General features: G+C 38.5%; 1 long non-coding RNA gene across 1 annotated transcript in view; it reads right to left on the bottom strand.

Moving 5' to 3' along the window:
* LOC116584561 overlaps window positions 1-17,853 on the bottom strand; it is a 45,311-nt gene that overhangs the window by 5,702 nt on the left and 21,756 nt on the right. Inside the window, exon 2 of the long non-coding RNA XR_004283234.1 lies at window positions 14,948-15,162. This is a non-coding gene — a long non-coding RNA (uncharacterized LOC116584561). The remainder of the gene's footprint in view (window positions 1-14,947; window positions 15,163-17,853) is intronic.

Raw genomic sequence — 17,853 nt, forward strand, 5'->3', positions numbered from 1 at the left:
TGCTGCTGTTACCTTAAGTTTTTTACGTGTTGTTCCCACTACCCAGAATAGCCTCCTTTTACTCTCCCATTCACTTAAAGTTAAGGTCATTCATCCTTAGTCACGCCCTTAGACCTGACTGCCTGAGGAAAGCCTTTCTTAACTTCCCTGGAGTACATGTTATAGGGTGTGCACCATCAGAGGAGTGTTCTCCATCCCCCCCTGGACTCAAAGCACCCCACTACAATAGCCCCTATGATACTTAATACAAAAGGAAGTGACTCCACTGTTTTCCTCATGGAATCCTCCAGCTGTGATGGCTGTGGCTAGTCATAGATAATGGGTGTTAATGATTGCCCCCAGGATACTAGATTTTTCTTGGTAAATCCTTTCCAAGGCTCCTTCTCCGCTAGGGCAAATAAAAGAGGTTGGATGCAAGCAGCAGGAAGGTTGTTACAATGACAACAATCCCAGCAAGAGCCCAGGTTTCACCTCCTCCACTTGTCCGTCAAAAGCAAAGCTGCTCCTCAGGGATCTCTTTCCCCCACAGTTGTAAGATTAGAAGCCAGAGATCATCTTTCATTAATTTGCAAGCCTGGCTCAGAGATAGGTATAATTATTAATGACTAAACAATTTTATCTTATTTAGGGAGACATTTCAGTCATATTAGAAATCAAAATATTTTCAGAGCACACACGTGATGTACTATGTGAATAACAGTAACTAAACATTTACTCATTCTCAAGATGTTGGCTACAGGTGTTATCCACTTCATGGTTCAAGAAAATTGCCATTAATAGAACTTCCACATGTACCTGTTTTTCTATATGCTTTCATAATAAAATTAGAGGTATGTTCCTGGGGAAGTGATATAATTAAATCATTAAGAGAGAGCAATACTTTTTTTAAGTTATAATTTTTAAAAAACAGGTTCTCAATGCAAAGTAGTTGGACATTTCAATAGATTTTTTTTTTTTACACGCCAAAAATACATGTCTGTTGAAGAAAACTAGAAGACGTGGCTAAATAAAAAGGAAAAAGAATTTTAAATAACTATTAATACTTTGTTTTATATCTTCCTAGACTTTGTTCTATGCACACACAGGCACACACAGAGAGAGAGATTTATTTAACAAACACTAATACTGTATTTAATATTTGCTAGGCACTCTTCTAAGTCCTTTGTAAATAAGAACTCATTTTCAGTCCTCATAATGACCCTAAGAGCTAGATCCCATTAGCCATCTCATTTTATAGAAACTAGGGCCAATGTTTCATAGTAAGAGCAGACCCAGATCTGAACTCAGCTGGTAGTTGGCAGAGCTTATATTCTATTTCAGGCTCCCTAGCAATCCTATCGGGATTGGCTGAGATTTGCTATAGTAACAAAATCTCTCTGCCTTTTGAAGTTCTACACAAGAAAGATGTATTTTTCACTCATACTACATACCCACCCAAGTCAGCTAGGACTCTACACCACATTATCCTCACACCTGACCAAGAAGCTTCTTCTGGGAACATGGCTGGTCTCATAGAAAAGGAAATATACATGGCAAACTCTCAGCCAGCTCCTGAAGATTCTGCTCCGATGTGATACACTTCACTTCTTTCATTTTGTTGACTAACGCAAACCACGTAGCCCGTCCTGAGTTGAACATAGTGGGGAAGTACAGCCTTGGTGGAGGGAGGTTGCAGATAATTGCAAACAGCAATGTAATGTACCATCAACAATGTAGTTGAAAGAGGAAGAGAAGAGGAGGAGGGGGAGAAGAAGGGGGAAGAGAACAGAAAGAAAAGGCCATTGCATCTTCCAGTATTAAAATGGAGATTCTGAATGCAACCGACTTGGAGTAGGGAATTATACTCTATCAATCAAAGAGGGAAGGCATGTGCCATAAGCATTTCCTGTCATTGCTCTCTGGACCTTTCACACTTACTATTGGAAAGGAATTTTCCAGAAAAAAAAAAAACCGAAAGAAGTTGTTTTTTATTATTATACAAGACTGGAGAAACTTCTATTAACTGGAGTTTCAGACCTGCAAATTCTGCCTCCTGTATTAAAGTGCTTGATCTCTAAATGCCAAATATTCCTTTAGGAAGGTTGAGTTTTTACTACTAGGAATATATAATTATTCATTTTCTTATACCCTTAACCAACACAGGCATTATCAATTGTTTTAAATCTTGGACAATTTGATGGGCAAAATTGCTATTTTGTTTTTGTATTTTGTTTTGATGTTCATTCTTGAAATTATTCATGTGATTGCCTACTTTTCCCATGGTTATTGACCATTTATATTTTGTGAATTGCCTATTCATCCATTTATTAATTTAATCAACACATGTATTGAGCTCTTGCTTTGAGGCCAAGTATTATTTCCAATTTTCTTACTCATTTTTCAGTACTTTCATCTTTCCTATAAAGATTAGGAAAGGTTTATTGCATTACAATTTTTTAACTTGGTTTTTATGGAGGAAAGTGTTTTTGTTTTGCTATTATAAAGTTAAAAATACACAACTGGTCACATATGTCACTCTTTTCTTTGTGATTTCTGCTTAGGAAGATTTTTTCCCACCAATCATTTAAAAAAAAAAAATCCACCTATATTTTTAGCATTCTAATTCTTTAGTAGTTTTAGTTTTTATACTGAAATCTGTAACCCAGCAAGTGTTTCTTTTTGTTGGTGGTTTGAGGTAGAAATCTAGTATTTATTTTCACATTAATTACTTTCACATACCATTATACAAATCCAACTTTTCCATTGATTTGTGATGCCTTTAGTAAACTAAGTATATTTGGGACTTATTTCACTTGTATTACTTTCTATTGAATTCTTGTACCAGAATCATACTCACTAAATTATGACAGCTTTATAATACATTTTAACATGTAACAGGGTAAATTTTGTTTTGGGTGGTCATGAAAAGGGTTTGTGATCTGAGACAGAGAAGGTTGCGAACTTCTAAAATTATGCCCAGTAGTTCAAAACAGACAAGTATTTTCTTAAAGAGGGGACCCTAATAATGGGTCCATGATTAAAGGAGCGAGACTGATACAAAGCCAAGGTCAAGCAAAGCTTTATTTCGCGCCAAGCATCAAGAATCAGACCGACCATCAAACAGACGGATCAGGGCCACCCCTTACATCTAGTTTCCAGACTAACTTTTATAGAGCAAATGCCATGTGGTTGGGCCTGGCCACGCACAGGTGGCCAATGAGATTGTAACACACACAGGAAACTCCACAGTGATGCTAGGTGACCAATTGAGTTACAATTTACCCTAGTAGACATTTGAACCAGCCTATTACACCTTCATTAGGATTGGTGCCAAAAAGGCTCCCAAAGGGTGGTGGGGCGGGGGGGGGGGGGGATACTCCTTGGTAGCTAGGGAGACGGTATGCAACCCCCCCACTGATCGGATGTCTCCACCTGGCCTGACCCACCGTTGTATCTGGGCTTTGTTACCTGGAGCTGGTTTCCAGGACTTGTTTTTAAGTCCCTGTGGGAAGGGAGCAGGGACAGTTTAAGGGTTAAACAACAAAGTTATAGTTTAACCTCAATGGAAGCCTCTGGCTAAAATAAAAATATAAAATAAATCCTTACAAGGGGGAACATAGATTTAATTAGATTCTCAAAAAGATCCATGACCACAAATAACATTAGGTATCACTGATCTAAAAGACATGAAAATGTAACAGAATTCAATGTTCTGCACTGAAGAATTAGCCAAACATTAGAATCTTTTTTTTCCCAATAATTACAATAAAAGAATCGCTATTTGCTTTTTCATAGTTCTCTAAAGAAGCCAGGTTTTGTTCGTTTGTGTTTGTTTGCTTTTAGGTCTAGTTTATATGACCCGAGTAAGAACAGTTTATAGTCAAGTAAGAAAATGCAAAATTCAGCAACAAACAGAGAAGACTTATTTACTGGATGTCTGATCCAAAGGGTCCTGAGAATTTATACAACGTGAGTCGGATATTGTGTAAGCTGATGGCACCTCCTAGAAGAAGGCTTTCTGCCCAACTAATCTGAATTGGCCTCTCCCAGTTCCTCTGTCTCCCCACGAGACATTTGTGGGTGTTAATTATGTGTTCCTCAGTAGAATCTAAGCCCCAAGTAGGCTTTTTGCTCCAGTTATCCTTTCAGTATTAATCCAGCATCAGGCACATAGTAAGAACTCAGTAAATATTTATAGAACGAATATATTTTAACACCTTCCACATGGGGTAAAAATACATATGAAGTTTCCCTTTCCCCTCTGTAGACATATGTCTGGGGATCAGGCATGTGGGACTTTTGTATTGTTTTGCTTTGTATTGTCTTTGTGTTGTTTACTATTTTAAGATATGTTTGGCAAAGCCAGTGCTATGGAAGACCAAGAAGTGACAGTTACTGCCTGTGTCATCTGAATAGCTGTGTTTTTTTAAAGATTTATTTATTTATTTATTTATTTATTTACAGACAGAGATCACAAGTAGGCAGAGAGGCTGGTGGGGGGGGGGGGGAGCAGGTTCCCCGCTGAGCAGAAAGCCTGACATAGGGCTCCATCCCAGGACCCCAAGATCATGGCCTGAGCAGAAGGCAGAGACCTTAACCCACTGAGCCACCCAGCCGCCCCCATCTGAATATTTTTTTTAATGAACTTTTTTTTTTTTAAGATTTTATTTATTTGACAGACAGAGATCACAAGTAGGCTGAGGCAGGCAGAGAGAGAGGAGGAAGCAGGCTCCCTGCTGAGCAGAGAGCCCCATGCGGGGAGCCACCCAGGCGCCCCCCATCTGAATATTTTTTATGAAAAAGATCCTGGTAAGTTATTTCCCTATCCATGGCGCAAATGGCAAAAGGGAATATCCTGAAGGAGATAAAGTGCTCAACAAATGTTAGTTTGATATTGTCGATGACAGACCTGTCCCAGCATAGAGCATGACTCAAACGAGGCACGTAGTAAGTTTCTGTAAGTGACACTGAGTGACCGCAGAAAACTAAAACAGCGGAATGTACGATCTATAGGGAGATGTCATTTCTCTGTCACTCGGGCTGTTTCAATGAGAAAAGAGAAGTTTGCTCCTCACACATCTGACAACTGGGCTCAGTCACAAATCATTTCTCACCATCTGCTTATATTTCAGTGAAAAGGGGAGTGTATGCAAAGCCTTTGAGTCCCACAGATGATTTTTCCTCTATGATGCTTACTGCTTTGTATAGAACAGCTCACTCAATTATCTGAGAATAATAGATACAGCCCGGTATAATTTTGGAATGCAGCACATATCTCGTTGAGAACAACAACCATGTCCCATAAGAAGTTCTCAGTAATTAGGAGAAGGAAGCCAGAACTTCTTGGCTAGGAAAGGAAATCCAGCATAGGGATAAAAATGTACCATGGATAGTTAAAACTGTGGTTTATGTACTTAATCAACTAGGAGCTGATTAAGGTGAATTTTATACATAATCAAATTTATTCCACTGCAAATTTTAAAGTCCTCTTGTTTATTTCTTTGATTTAATCCTATCTACTATTCATACTCAATCCTTCATAAGTCATCTACAGTTTACTTCAAATTTAATAAGAGTAAAAATACATAGTACATTCCTGGCTAAATGGCAATTATTCTTTCTTTGTTACATTTTGAGTGTAGAACAGCCTCAATGCAGAAGGATGACAATGAGACTCTGAGTAGATGTCTAACTGATTACTGGAAGGTGTGTTTGCTGCTGAATTAAGAGCAGTTACTTTGGGAAAGCATCTGTGTGTATCTGGAGAAGTGAAAGGAGGCTGTGGGGAGAGAGGAAACAATGCATGTAAATTAAGATAGCCCGATGTCCCCCCCAGTCTCGCAGTAAGAGAGTGTCTGCACCCTATTTCTAGAATCGTGCTAGAAATAATTTATGTAGCCAAATTATGAATTTCAAAATCTTTAATAAATTAAACTTCCAAATTTCCTGACAGATTAAAGTCAATCTGATTTTGTTTTTTAAAGATATCCAGAACAAGAGATCTTACCTTCTCTTTCAGTAAATCTTTAGTATATTTTCCCTATCTCATCTCAAGGAAACTCCATTTTAGCCAAACTCTTCATGCTACATTGAAAATGCATCTTGGGTGCTTGCATAAGTGGAAAGGAATAACAACAATAAACTAACTTTCCTTGTTTGAATTTGAATATACTTCAAAAGTATGACTTTTAACCAACATTTTCTTTATTATTGTTTGTATACCATTCCAGAATTAGCATCAGACTGAGCAGTCCTAATTTTAACTTTTGAGTCTTATTTCCTAACTCTTTCAATATTTCTAAGGCTCCCTTCCAAACCTAGTCCAGTTTCCACCTCCTCCATTGGTATAAATCTTGGATGCATTATAGAAAGAAGTAGGTGATCGGAACAGAGTAATGCATGCCAATTACTACTCCCTCAATTACCTAAAGCTTTCTAAGTCTTGATGTCTGATGGAGGAAGGCCTTGCTTTGTTGTTCTTCCTTAAACAGCCCTGGCTGTCCTGCCCTTTTGCACTAGTATCTAAAATTTAAGATCTGCTTGTCGAGGTCCATGAAAAAGCCTTTTTGGAACTGCACTGAATTTCGAGATTGCTTAGCGAATAATTAACATCTTAACAACATCTAGTTTCTTATTTCTGAACATAGTGCTGCACATGAACAAGGTAGTTACCTTCAATTCATATACAGATTGCTGATTTTAGCAAATGCTTTTTCGCTTAACTACTGAGATGACCATCTGTTTTTTTCCCTCATATGTTAATGGGGCTAATCCATTAATATATTTTCTAATGTTAAAGGGAAAAATTTTAATTGCTCAAGATAAGTATCTTTCCAGTCACTAAGGTTTTATTTTTAATTTTATCATCTTTTTCCATAAGTGCTATTGTCATTTTCTGATGTTATCCTGATCTGGTTTGGGTAGGAAGATCAAGACTTCTCTAACACCACTGACTGATTATGAAAAATATTTTTTATGTTCTCTAGAACTATTTTTATAAAATTGGGATTGTCTTTTTTGAATGCTTGTCTCATTGACTTATAACCAGATAGTCTATTTGGGGACAGAACAAAAGGAGGAGATGCTCATTACATTTCTTTGACGATTAGTGATATATTCATATTTTCCATTTCTTCTTGAACTGCTTTTCCAAGGTGTATTTTTTGAAGATATTGTCTGGGTTGGCTCCTTCATTTCTTTAGCTAGGCTGGTGATGAAAACTTTAAAAAAAAAAATCTAGGCTCCTAACTGACTTTGAAAAACACCTTGTATTATTTTTTGACCCTCTAGCAATTTGTATTCTCACCTAACAGTTACGCTGTCCAGACCATGTTTTCTAAATTTATTGCCTCATGCAACTGAATCACCTAACCTTCCTAGAGCCAAGATAAATTAGAACTCACTCTCTCTCTCTCTTTTTTTTTATCTACCTGGGACTTTTATCCTAATAGATCAGGTTAGTCTGACAGTATTTATTCTTCATGACGACTTGCTGGCAGCTATCAGCACGGTGATGGCAAGTTTTTCCTTTCAGTAATTTTTAAAAACGTGTGCTTACTGTGTAGAATTTATACTCACATTGTTAAAGTTTTGGGAGGTCTTTACTGTGAAGATCATCAAGAGTGCTTTTTAAAAACACATTTTAGAAACACAGTAATAAAAAATAGATCATAGGATGGAATCTTGGACAGGTTCCTTAAAGAGGCCTGTTGACAGGATGCCTGGATGAGCCAGTCATTAAGTGTCTGCCTTTGGCTGGGGTCATGATCCCAGGATCCTGGGATCAAACCCCGCATCAGGCTCCCTGCTCGGTGGGAAGCCCGTTTCTCCCTCTCCGACTCCCCCTGCTTGTGGTCCCTCTCTCACTGTGTCTCTCTCTGTCAAAAAAATAAAATCTTAAAAAAAAAAAAAATGCCTGTTGTCCTTAAGAAGACATGTGGCGTGTAGGTAGAGAGAAATGTAGGTAGAGAGAAATGCAGACAAAATCCTGAGTGTGTTCCTATCTCCCCAATCATAAATGAAAGCATACTATAAATTTATGTCACTGGTAAGAAGCACTAATGGATGGCTCTGATGTTGTTCTAAAACAACTGAAAGAAGACACCAGTTGCCATCAGAAGCAAATGAAAAGATTATTATCAAAAATGATAAGAGAGAAGGATCATCTTCGGTTGTTTATCCCATCCTAGGCATTGCAGAGGAAGGGAGATAGAACAGCTGCCGCTCTTTTACAGTTGGTTTGTATGGCTTTTGTAGCGTGTGTATGGGAATGTGTTCAAAAGTTTTCCAATTCACAACTACTGTAATCCACCCAACTTATTTGAAAGAATTAATTCATGGATTGCCATTCATGGCCCTGTATCCAAGGGCCAAAACCAGGCCTTTGCCTGTTATTATGAATGAAGTTTTATTGGAACACAGACTTGTTTATGTATTTTCTTAAAGACTTTATTTATTCATTTATGAGAGAGACACAAAGAATGGGATGAGGGGCAAAGGGAGAGAGAGAATCTCAAGCAGACACCCTGCCGAGCACGGAGGCTAACATGGAGCTTGATCTCACGACACTGAGATTATGACCCGAACTGAAACCAAGAGTAGGACACAACTGGCTGAGCCTCCCAGGCCCCCCATTTTTGTATTTTCTATAGCTGTTTTTGTACTACAAATCCTGAGTTGAATAGTTTCAAATGAGACTGGCCTCCAAAGTCAAAAACATGTACTCTTTAACTCTTTAAAGGAAAAACTTGCCAATCACTGAATTAAATCTTTAGATTTCGAGAAAACCAGAGAATAGCTTAATCTAGGGCAAGTGATCTTAAACTGGAGTCTAAAAAGAGGCATCAGGGGTCCATCATTCCAAGAAACAATTTGTGTTATTTATTGTATATGTGCATTCTACTGGCTAGAGGGTCCCAAGTCTTTTGTCAGATTCTCCAAGGGGTTTTGTGACCCAAAATGTATTAAGAATGAATATTTTAGGTGAATATTGTTTATTTGTTCTTTGGAAGCCTTGTGGAATGGGCTAGAAGATGAAAGCATTTCCTAAAACTGGCCCAACATAGGGAGATACCACTTTGCCCCTATTAGGATGGCCAGCATCAAAAAGGTTAAAGAGAAGGATGTTGAGGATGTGGAGAAATTGGAACACCTGTATCCTACTGGTGGGAATGTGAAACGATTCAATCCCTATGGAAAACAGGATGGAGGTTCCTCAAAAAATTAAAATAGAGCCCTCATACAATCCAACAATCTTACTTCTGGGTATATACCTGAAGGAAATGAAATCAGAGTCTCAGAGAAATGTTTGAGCATCCATGTTCTTTGTAGCAATAATCTCAGCAGCCAAGATGTGTAAACAACCTAGATGTCCATCAGCGGATGAATGGATAAAGAAAATGTGATATTTATGTATACTGTGGAGTATTATTTCTCTTAAAATGAAGGAAAACTATGTGATGACATGGAGGGACCTGAGCATGCTGGAAATAAGTGGAAACAAGCCAGTCACAAGAGGACAAACACTGAATGATTCCACACAGATAAGTTATCCAAAATAGTCATACTCACAGAAAAAGAACGGAATGGTGGTGGTTAGGGGCTGGGGGGCGGAGAGGGAAATGCGGTGGCGCTGTTCAACAGGTACAGAGTTTCAGTTATGCCAGATGAATGAGTTCTAGAGATCTGCTCTACAATGTATGTCTATAGCTAACAATACTGTGTCATGTACTAAAAATTCATTAAAGGGTAGATTTTATAACAAGCATTCTTATCACAAGAAAAAACCTGACCGGGTTTTTTTTTGTTTTTTGTTTTTTTGAAAGGATGGGAAAGTAAATAATGTTAGCTCAGGGAATTTTGTGTGTGCATGTGAAAAAATTTTTATAACTCTCTAGAGTTACCTCTAAGTCATTTATTTTTATCTACTGCATGCCACCTATTGTTCATCATGTCTTATTTTCACAACCTTTCCGGAGGGGTATTCATCTCTTGTTTTACAGATGCATGGACTTGAGCTCTTTGAGAATACATAATTTATATTAAACAACAGCTAGTAATGGTAAAGATGTGAAATGGAGTATGATTCTCAGCACTGTTCATCACACACCCTGTCCACCAAAGATTCATATATTATCAGAATTGTCTATGACATGTAATTAAGGAATTTGATGCCAGTTTTAAATGGGGAAAAATCTTCAATTGTTGCTCCCCTGGGAGCCCCAGGACTTGAGGTCCATTCCCACTGGACCCCTTATACAGCTCTTCCCCCTGAACTCAGATCAAAGAACTCACTGACTTTCCACAGTCTGGGGAAAATTTTTCTCTTGCCTGTGGTCTTCCTCAGAGTCATCCTTTTCTCTCCTCTCTTTGTCCTTGATACATAGTTTTGCCTTAGCAATGAATACAGACTTGCAAAAATGATAGTTTTTTTCAAGTTGCTTCTGGTTTAGACACTGAACAGACCCTTGTATAAGAAACAAAAAATACAATCTTGCTCATTCTGTGTGTGGGAGGTGGGGTGAAGAGAATCAAACCACAAATGAATTTTTAAACACATTATCTTATGATAGTCTTATTGGCAGTGAGAAGCCATTCAGTTCTTTGTGGACGGAAGTGATGGGTGGACGCGTTGCTTTAAGAAATAGGAAACTTACACATTTGCTATAAACTTAGAATCAAGATTTGGCCTTCTCACAACAATATAAACTAGCTCACAAGAAGCAGGTCCTGGTGCTTCCAGAGATCTCGCTACTATTGGCTGGAATAGATGGGCTAAAGCAGATAAACAAACAATGACTGGTAAAACGGATTAGGTAATGAATATCCAGATTTAGACTCGTTGAGGATTTTATTGGGCACCAGGGATTATAAAGGCAAAGGAGGAACCTAACAAGGAAAGCATATTTTTCACTCCGTTTCAATCAACAGTTTCTTCTAAATCTTCAAAGTACCCAAATTTTATATCTATGGTGAAAGCTGAAATTATGATGAAATCAAGTTTACTTAGGTAACTTGAAAATAATTGCAAATACATAAATAGCCACCAGTTATCTAACGTTGTAACTTGCAAATAGAATGGAATTGAATGGGCTTTCCTACTGCCCATCCCCTGCCTTACACCTTTGGTGACTTTTGCACATGAGAAGAATAAATAAAAATTGGAAAACACTTTTGCACTATAAATCCCTACTGCATTAAATCACCCTTTGAAAACTAGTAACTAGTCTTTGTGATACGAGTGTTCTAATGCTACCTTTTTCAAGTTATTTCCTGGGAAAGGCATTCTGCATCCTGGATGTACAAATCATTCGTATGATGTTCAATCTATCATTCTGGATTAAATTGCCTTTGGTCTTTTTCTATCACTGTGCTCAGAGAACGTTAAGGTCCTGGCAACGACATTTGTGCTTCCTGAAGTGGGTTACATCCCTTCTGCGTAACCTTTTGTGAAATCACATGAACGGCAGCTGGCCTAACACTGGTCGTCGTCCTTTAGGCAATGACATTTGAGCTGCTGCTGTTTCATCGCACAATCTCAAAGCCAATTACTCACCCAGGTTTTCAGCAGCATTAACGATATGACTCTTTTCTTGCTGAATTTATAAAATGTGTCTTGGCATTTTCAATTACCCAAGTATTCAAGAAGACAAGCTTTTGTGGGAGTGTTGACTCAGGCCTACACCCACACTGATGATGGAGGTCCTGTAAGGATGCAGCCAACTCCCCATAATAAGGGAATGTTCAGCACATACGCCGAAATGGTTTTTTAATCCTATCATTTTAATCACCAAAGTAAAATTCTGGATTATTCTTACTAAATCAGAGGAGCAATTTACAGCTAATCTAAAATTGTGTGTGTGTGTGTGTGTGTGTGTGTGTACACACATATATACATACATATATACAATTTATATGTGTATGTATATATAAAATTTATATTTATTTATATATAAAATATATATAATCTAATACCTATATTTATATATATCATATTAGGTAATTATATCTCATGAGATTGTATTATATATATTATATATGAGATAACTATGAGAGATAATCATATCTCTATATGAGATAATTAGTTATATATCTATTATATGAGATATAATTATTTCATATAATAGATATATTATCTATATATAGCCAGAAGAGAGCTTACTGGCCAGCTGGATGTGATATATATATATATATATATATATATATATATATATATATATTTATACTTATATATTTATATAAATATATATATGCTTTGGTATTAGATTTGGCTCCTTGCTTACAATTTACTACTACTAATATAATAACTGATTAGAGTAGGTAACACAAAAGCATGTTCATTCTTGCAGCTAGAACTCATTTAAGACCTAGAAAATAAAAACTCATTTGCAACCCAAAACAGGGTTTAGATTTTAAAAAAGTCATAGATCCACAATGTGAATAGTCTGTGTATAAAGAATAGGACCCCTGGGTGGTTCAGTCCGTGAAGCATCTATATCCTAATCTCAGCTCAGGTGATTTCAGGGTTGTGAGTTGAAGCCCTGTGTTGGGCTCCAGGCTGCGGGGAAGCCTACAAAAAAACAAAACAAAACAAAACTACAACAAAATAGTTTTAAACGCCTACTATAAATAGTGTTTTTAGAGAGTCTGCCAGTTTAGAGAGTCTGTGGGGTTTTCCTTAAACTGTTCACACATCCATCCCATCCACCTTCCCACCAGCGGGTGCCTGCAGGAAACTGACGCTGGGGAAGCATGCACAGAAAAGCGGAAGGTAGAAGGGAATGGTATTACTCTCTACCCTCTGCTTCAGAGAAGGGGTCTCTGGTACTCCCTGCGCCTTAAAATCTATATAGCTCGTTCCCAGGGACCTTTGCTCTTCCTCATGGTTTCAGTCTGGGCTTTGGTTTCCCGCTCTTGTCCCTTTCACTAGAAACTGTTTATCTGCTTCCCACTTTTTCCTGTTCTCTTAGAATCTTGTGCTCCTTCTTTTTTTCCCTTCACCCAGCCTACATGTGTCGTGGTTCCTGCAGTCAAATCTCTTCATTTGAATCACCTGTGGGACCTCTCCGTGACACTGAGACTAGAAATGAATAGAGGCGGACTGCTTTGATTGGTATCTTTTTATTTTTCACTGGAAAATTACACATTGGGATGTAGGTGTTGACAGGGGAGAAACTTGTGATAAAGGATCTGATTTACAAATTTTAACAATTATGGGTTAGCTATTCATAGCCCTTCGGTTAACCTTTATCCTCATGGTCTGTATTTATAATTTGGTGGCATGGAAGCAGGGATTCTTTCATTTATTTTGTTTGGTAAATTCTCTGTCTGGTACTATTTAAAGGAAAATGGAGTTGTATAACCTTAGCAAGCATAGAATGTCTGCTTGTAAATCTCAGCATTCATAGGTCATAAAGTCAAACACTTCAAGTTTCAAACTGTTATACACTGAAGTTGGTGAGGTTTAAAAATTCTTCAAAGAGCATATCAAAGTAAATAAAAGAATTCAAAATAAATAACTCGCATATTTGCATAAGCAATCTGAACTTGGACTCTCAACTTTTCAACTCAAATACTATTTTCTTTTCACTTGTCCAGATGTCTATAGTTAATGTGTCAAGGATCAATGTTAATTTATTATATCCACACCTAACATCAGCATACTGGTAACTATATCTTCTTGTTAACATTTACATTTCAATCTATGTTCATATACATATGTGTGTGTGTGTGTTTTAGAGAAGGTATTTAAATTTTTAAAATTTTAAATGGAAATATTTCTCAGAGTTTAAAGTTGAGTCCATCCCAAATAAAATAAAATGGTCTCTCAGAAATGTCTCTTCTTTGCATTTGGTCTCAAATATTGCTTCTCTAAACAGTCTAGTTATCAGAATTGCCTGGAGAGCATTTTTTTTTTCTTAAGATTTTATTTATTTATTTGACAGAGAGAGACACAGTGAGAGAGGGAACACAAGCAGGGGGAGTGGGAGAGGGAGAAACAGGCTTCCTGCAAGGCAGGGAGCCCGATGTGGGGCTCGATCCCAGGACCCTGGGATCCTGACCTGAGCCGAAGGCAGACACTTAATGACCTGGGATCCTGACCTGAGCCAAAGGCAGACACTTAATGACCTGGGATCCTGACCTGAGCCAAAGACAGACACTTAATGACCTGGGATCCTGACCTGAGCTGAAGGCAGACACTTAATGACTGAGCCCCCCAGGTACCCCCCCTGGAGAGCATTTTTTTTTTTTAAGATCTTATTTGTTTGACAGAGAGAGATCAGAAGTAGGCAGAGCAGCAGGCAGAGAGAGGGGGGGAAGCAGACTCCCTGCTGAGCAGAGAGCCTGATGTGGGGCTCGATCCTAGGACCCTGAGATCATGACCCAAGCCAAAGGCAGAGGGTTAACCCACTGAGCCACCCAGATGCCCCCTGGAGAGCATTTTTAAAATGCAGATTAGTGGGTTGAATCTCAGTTTCTGTAGCAACTAGGGCATAATGGTAATATGTCTGTCGTATTTGTCATTGTGTACCCTAGAATATAACACAAAACTTCTATAATCATGTGTGGAATGAATGAACCAGAATGTCTGAAGATAGGGTTTAGGAATCTGTACTTTGAGAACTGCCCCAGGTGATTCTGATGACCAATTGCTTCCAAAAACACTGGTTTTTAACTTAGAATTCCAGACCTGAAGGTGGTCTTAGTCATCATCTGATTTAACTCACTTGTTCTGGAAATGGAAGAACATGAAGTCTGAGAGATCCTATAACTTGTCATATGGAATCATAATATTTTCACACTTATCCACACATTTTAGGAAAAATGATGAAACGAGAAAATGGAACTTACCGATAGTTTTTACCTTAAATACAAGTCATTTGGCAAGTTGGTCTTAAGGATTATGAGAGGTCAGCTTTTATGGGCTGAAGGGTATCCTGAGGCTGGACTTACTATGGCGCATGCTTACCTTAGATCCTTGGTCAGGACGCTCTGTCAGGGATAACTCTGTCAGGGAGATTTCCCTGCTCTGCTCCCCTTCTCTCCACAGGCTTCCAACCAGTTATGTCAAATACTTGCGCTGTCTCTGTTGGCTTCCTCCATAAGAATTTCTCAAATAACTCTCATCTTCATGCATCATGAATTAGGCAAATAGTAGTGAAGTCACTCTTCCCTCCAGAAAATCTGTCAATAAAGTAAAATTCACTTGCTAACATGATATTTTGTGCAAATACACAAAAAATGTTTAATACCCAACCTTTTTACTTTTGCCTGCATATTAACATGATTAGAAAATATTTGTGGCTAGATAGTCATCGGAAAGTCAACATTTAGTCACCTAGCTGTTATTCACAAAATTATTTCACTATGTTTAAATGGAATTCATGGCTAACCACAGTAACTCTTATCTCTCTTTAAAGGAGCTATGCAGCTAATATCTTAGGAGTATTCAGTATCCCAAAATAAAAATGCTGGCCAAAAAAAATAAGGAAAGTAAATTTTAGTATCTGCTAGAAAATGACCCTCATTCTTTTTTAAAAAGGGGGTGTATATTGTCTCAAAGATTATAAGTAATAATGATAAAGTAATAATGGTCATCAGCACTGATTAAGGCACTTACTGTGTACTAGTTAGGTGTTAAGCACCACACGTAGAGTACTTCATTTATCTAAAAAAATTATAAGATACTTAGGGAAGTATAATGTTTGAATATTTGTATATATGTATATATACATATACATGAGCATATATATGGCATATCTACCTTTTTTAAAAGAACTTGAAGTTCTCTCAGCTTATTTATATATATATTTTAAGATTCTTTTTATTGGGCAGAGAGAGAGACAGCAAGAGAGGGATCACAAGCAGGGGGAGTAGGAGAGGGAGAAGCAGGCTTTCCACTAAACAGGGAGCCTGATGCAGGGCTTGATCCCAGGACCCTGGGTTCATGACCTGGGCCAAACACAGACGGTCAATGACTAGGCCATCCAGGCGCCCTAGCACATCTACTTTAAAAAAAAAAAAAAAAAAAATTAGTTACAGGCACCTGGGTGGCTCAGTCAGTTAAGCTTCTGCTTTCCACACAGGTCATGATCCGAGGACCTTGGGACTGACCCCCACATAGGGCTCCCTGTTCAGTGGGGGAGAAGTTCCCCTCTCCCTTCTGCTTCTGCTCTCTCTTGCCCTCTCTCTCTCTCTCTCTCTCAAATAAATAAAAAAAAATTTACTTAAACATATATAGTTACATATATGTTTATATACTTATAACTTAAATATAAATAGTTATACTTAAACATATATACTTAAACATATAGAGAAGCAATATTTCTGGGCAGATATTAAGACATAGTTAAGCATTTTCATTTTTGTGGTCACTAGTGGGAGCCTACCCAGTACCCAGTCCTCATTCCTTCTCTTTCTTACCAACAGAAAACTGATTTGGGGGGCATCTGGGTGGCTCAATGGGTTAAAGCCTCTGCCTTCGGCTCAGGTCAGGATCCCAGGGTCCTGGGATGGAGCCTCACATCAGGCTCTCTGCTCAGTGGGGAGCCTGCTTCCTCCTCTCACTCTGCCTGCTTCTCTGCCTGCTTGTGATCTCTGTCTATCAAATAAATAAATAAAATCTTTAAAAAAAAAAAAAAAAAGAAATCAAGCAAGCTGATTTTGCTCAGGAAGCCTTGTGTCTGGTCCCAGAGGGTGAGTCCTGACTCACCTAAACCAGCCACGGCAATCTCATTTTCTTTTGCTTCTGGTGGCCTGGGGATAGGCAAGTGACTCAGGTCTTCCCTGAAAAGGAGAGAGAAGTGCAAGTCTACTTAGGACTTTTGGAAGAATTTTCCTTCTCAGAAAACAAAGATGTGCCTGAGGAGAAAGGTCTTTCTCCTTTACCCCTTTCTTTCCTGCTTAGGAGGCTTTCTTTTGACAAGCTGCAGCCTAGAGCTGTGACAATGAGGTCTGATACTGTGAATGAAGGGTAGCTCCTTGATTGTGTCAGGTATTACAGAGCCTGAGAAGCCTACCTCTGAACTTCCTGTACCTTAGCCAGGGTTAGTCGGGATTTTGTGACTCACAGTCCAAGCATCCGTGGTGTATTTACTGATAGAGCAGCTCCTGGGAAGTGGGAGAGGGAAAGCAGAGGCTTACTGTTTATTGCATATCTTCTGTAGCTTTAATTTGTTTGACCATGTGTGGACAATACTTTCATTTTAATTTCTGTCAAAATTTATTTATTTATTTGAGAGAGAGAGAGCAGGGGGAGGAGTGGAGGGAGAGGGAGAATGAGAATCTCATGCAGACTCCCTGCTGAGCACTAAGCCCAACATGGGTCTCGATCCCAGGACACTGGGAGTGACCTGAGCTGAAATCAAGAGTTGACCACTTAATCGTCTGAGCCACCCAGGCAAAACTTTGAAAACTATAAAGCAACCAAGTAAATATTTTTCATTTGCATTTCTGAACGACTGGTACGTTAATCTAGGGAAAACTGAGAGTCATAATGTTCCACACAGCACCTTTACTCCTTAGCTCACAGTTTATGCACAGGTGCTCTCTGCACCAACATGAAGCATGTATATCCTCACTTGGAATATCTGAGCTAATCTGAATTTTACCATCAAATTTTTCCTCTCCCCAAATGCTTTGTAAGCCTGTGTATATCTCGCAAACTCAGTGTAAGAGGAATCTCACTAGCGTAAGTTTGTGTGCCTCTTGTGATTCACCTCAGGCCCCAGTGGTATCTTTCTGAGGTAAGAGTGCGAATGAAGAGCGGCATCCGCTAGCTGGGGCCCAAACAAGCCAGCCGATATTTATGCCAGGTGGAGACATATGTTGACCTGGATGAGGAAGAAGGGCTGAAGCATCAGGGAAGGTCAGCCA

This window comes from Mustela erminea, chromosome 2 (assembly GCF_009829155.1).
Source record: "Mustela erminea isolate mMusErm1 chromosome 2, mMusErm1.Pri, whole genome shotgun sequence".
NCBI classification, from domain to species: Eukaryota; Metazoa; Chordata; class Mammalia; order Carnivora; family Mustelidae; genus Mustela; species Mustela erminea.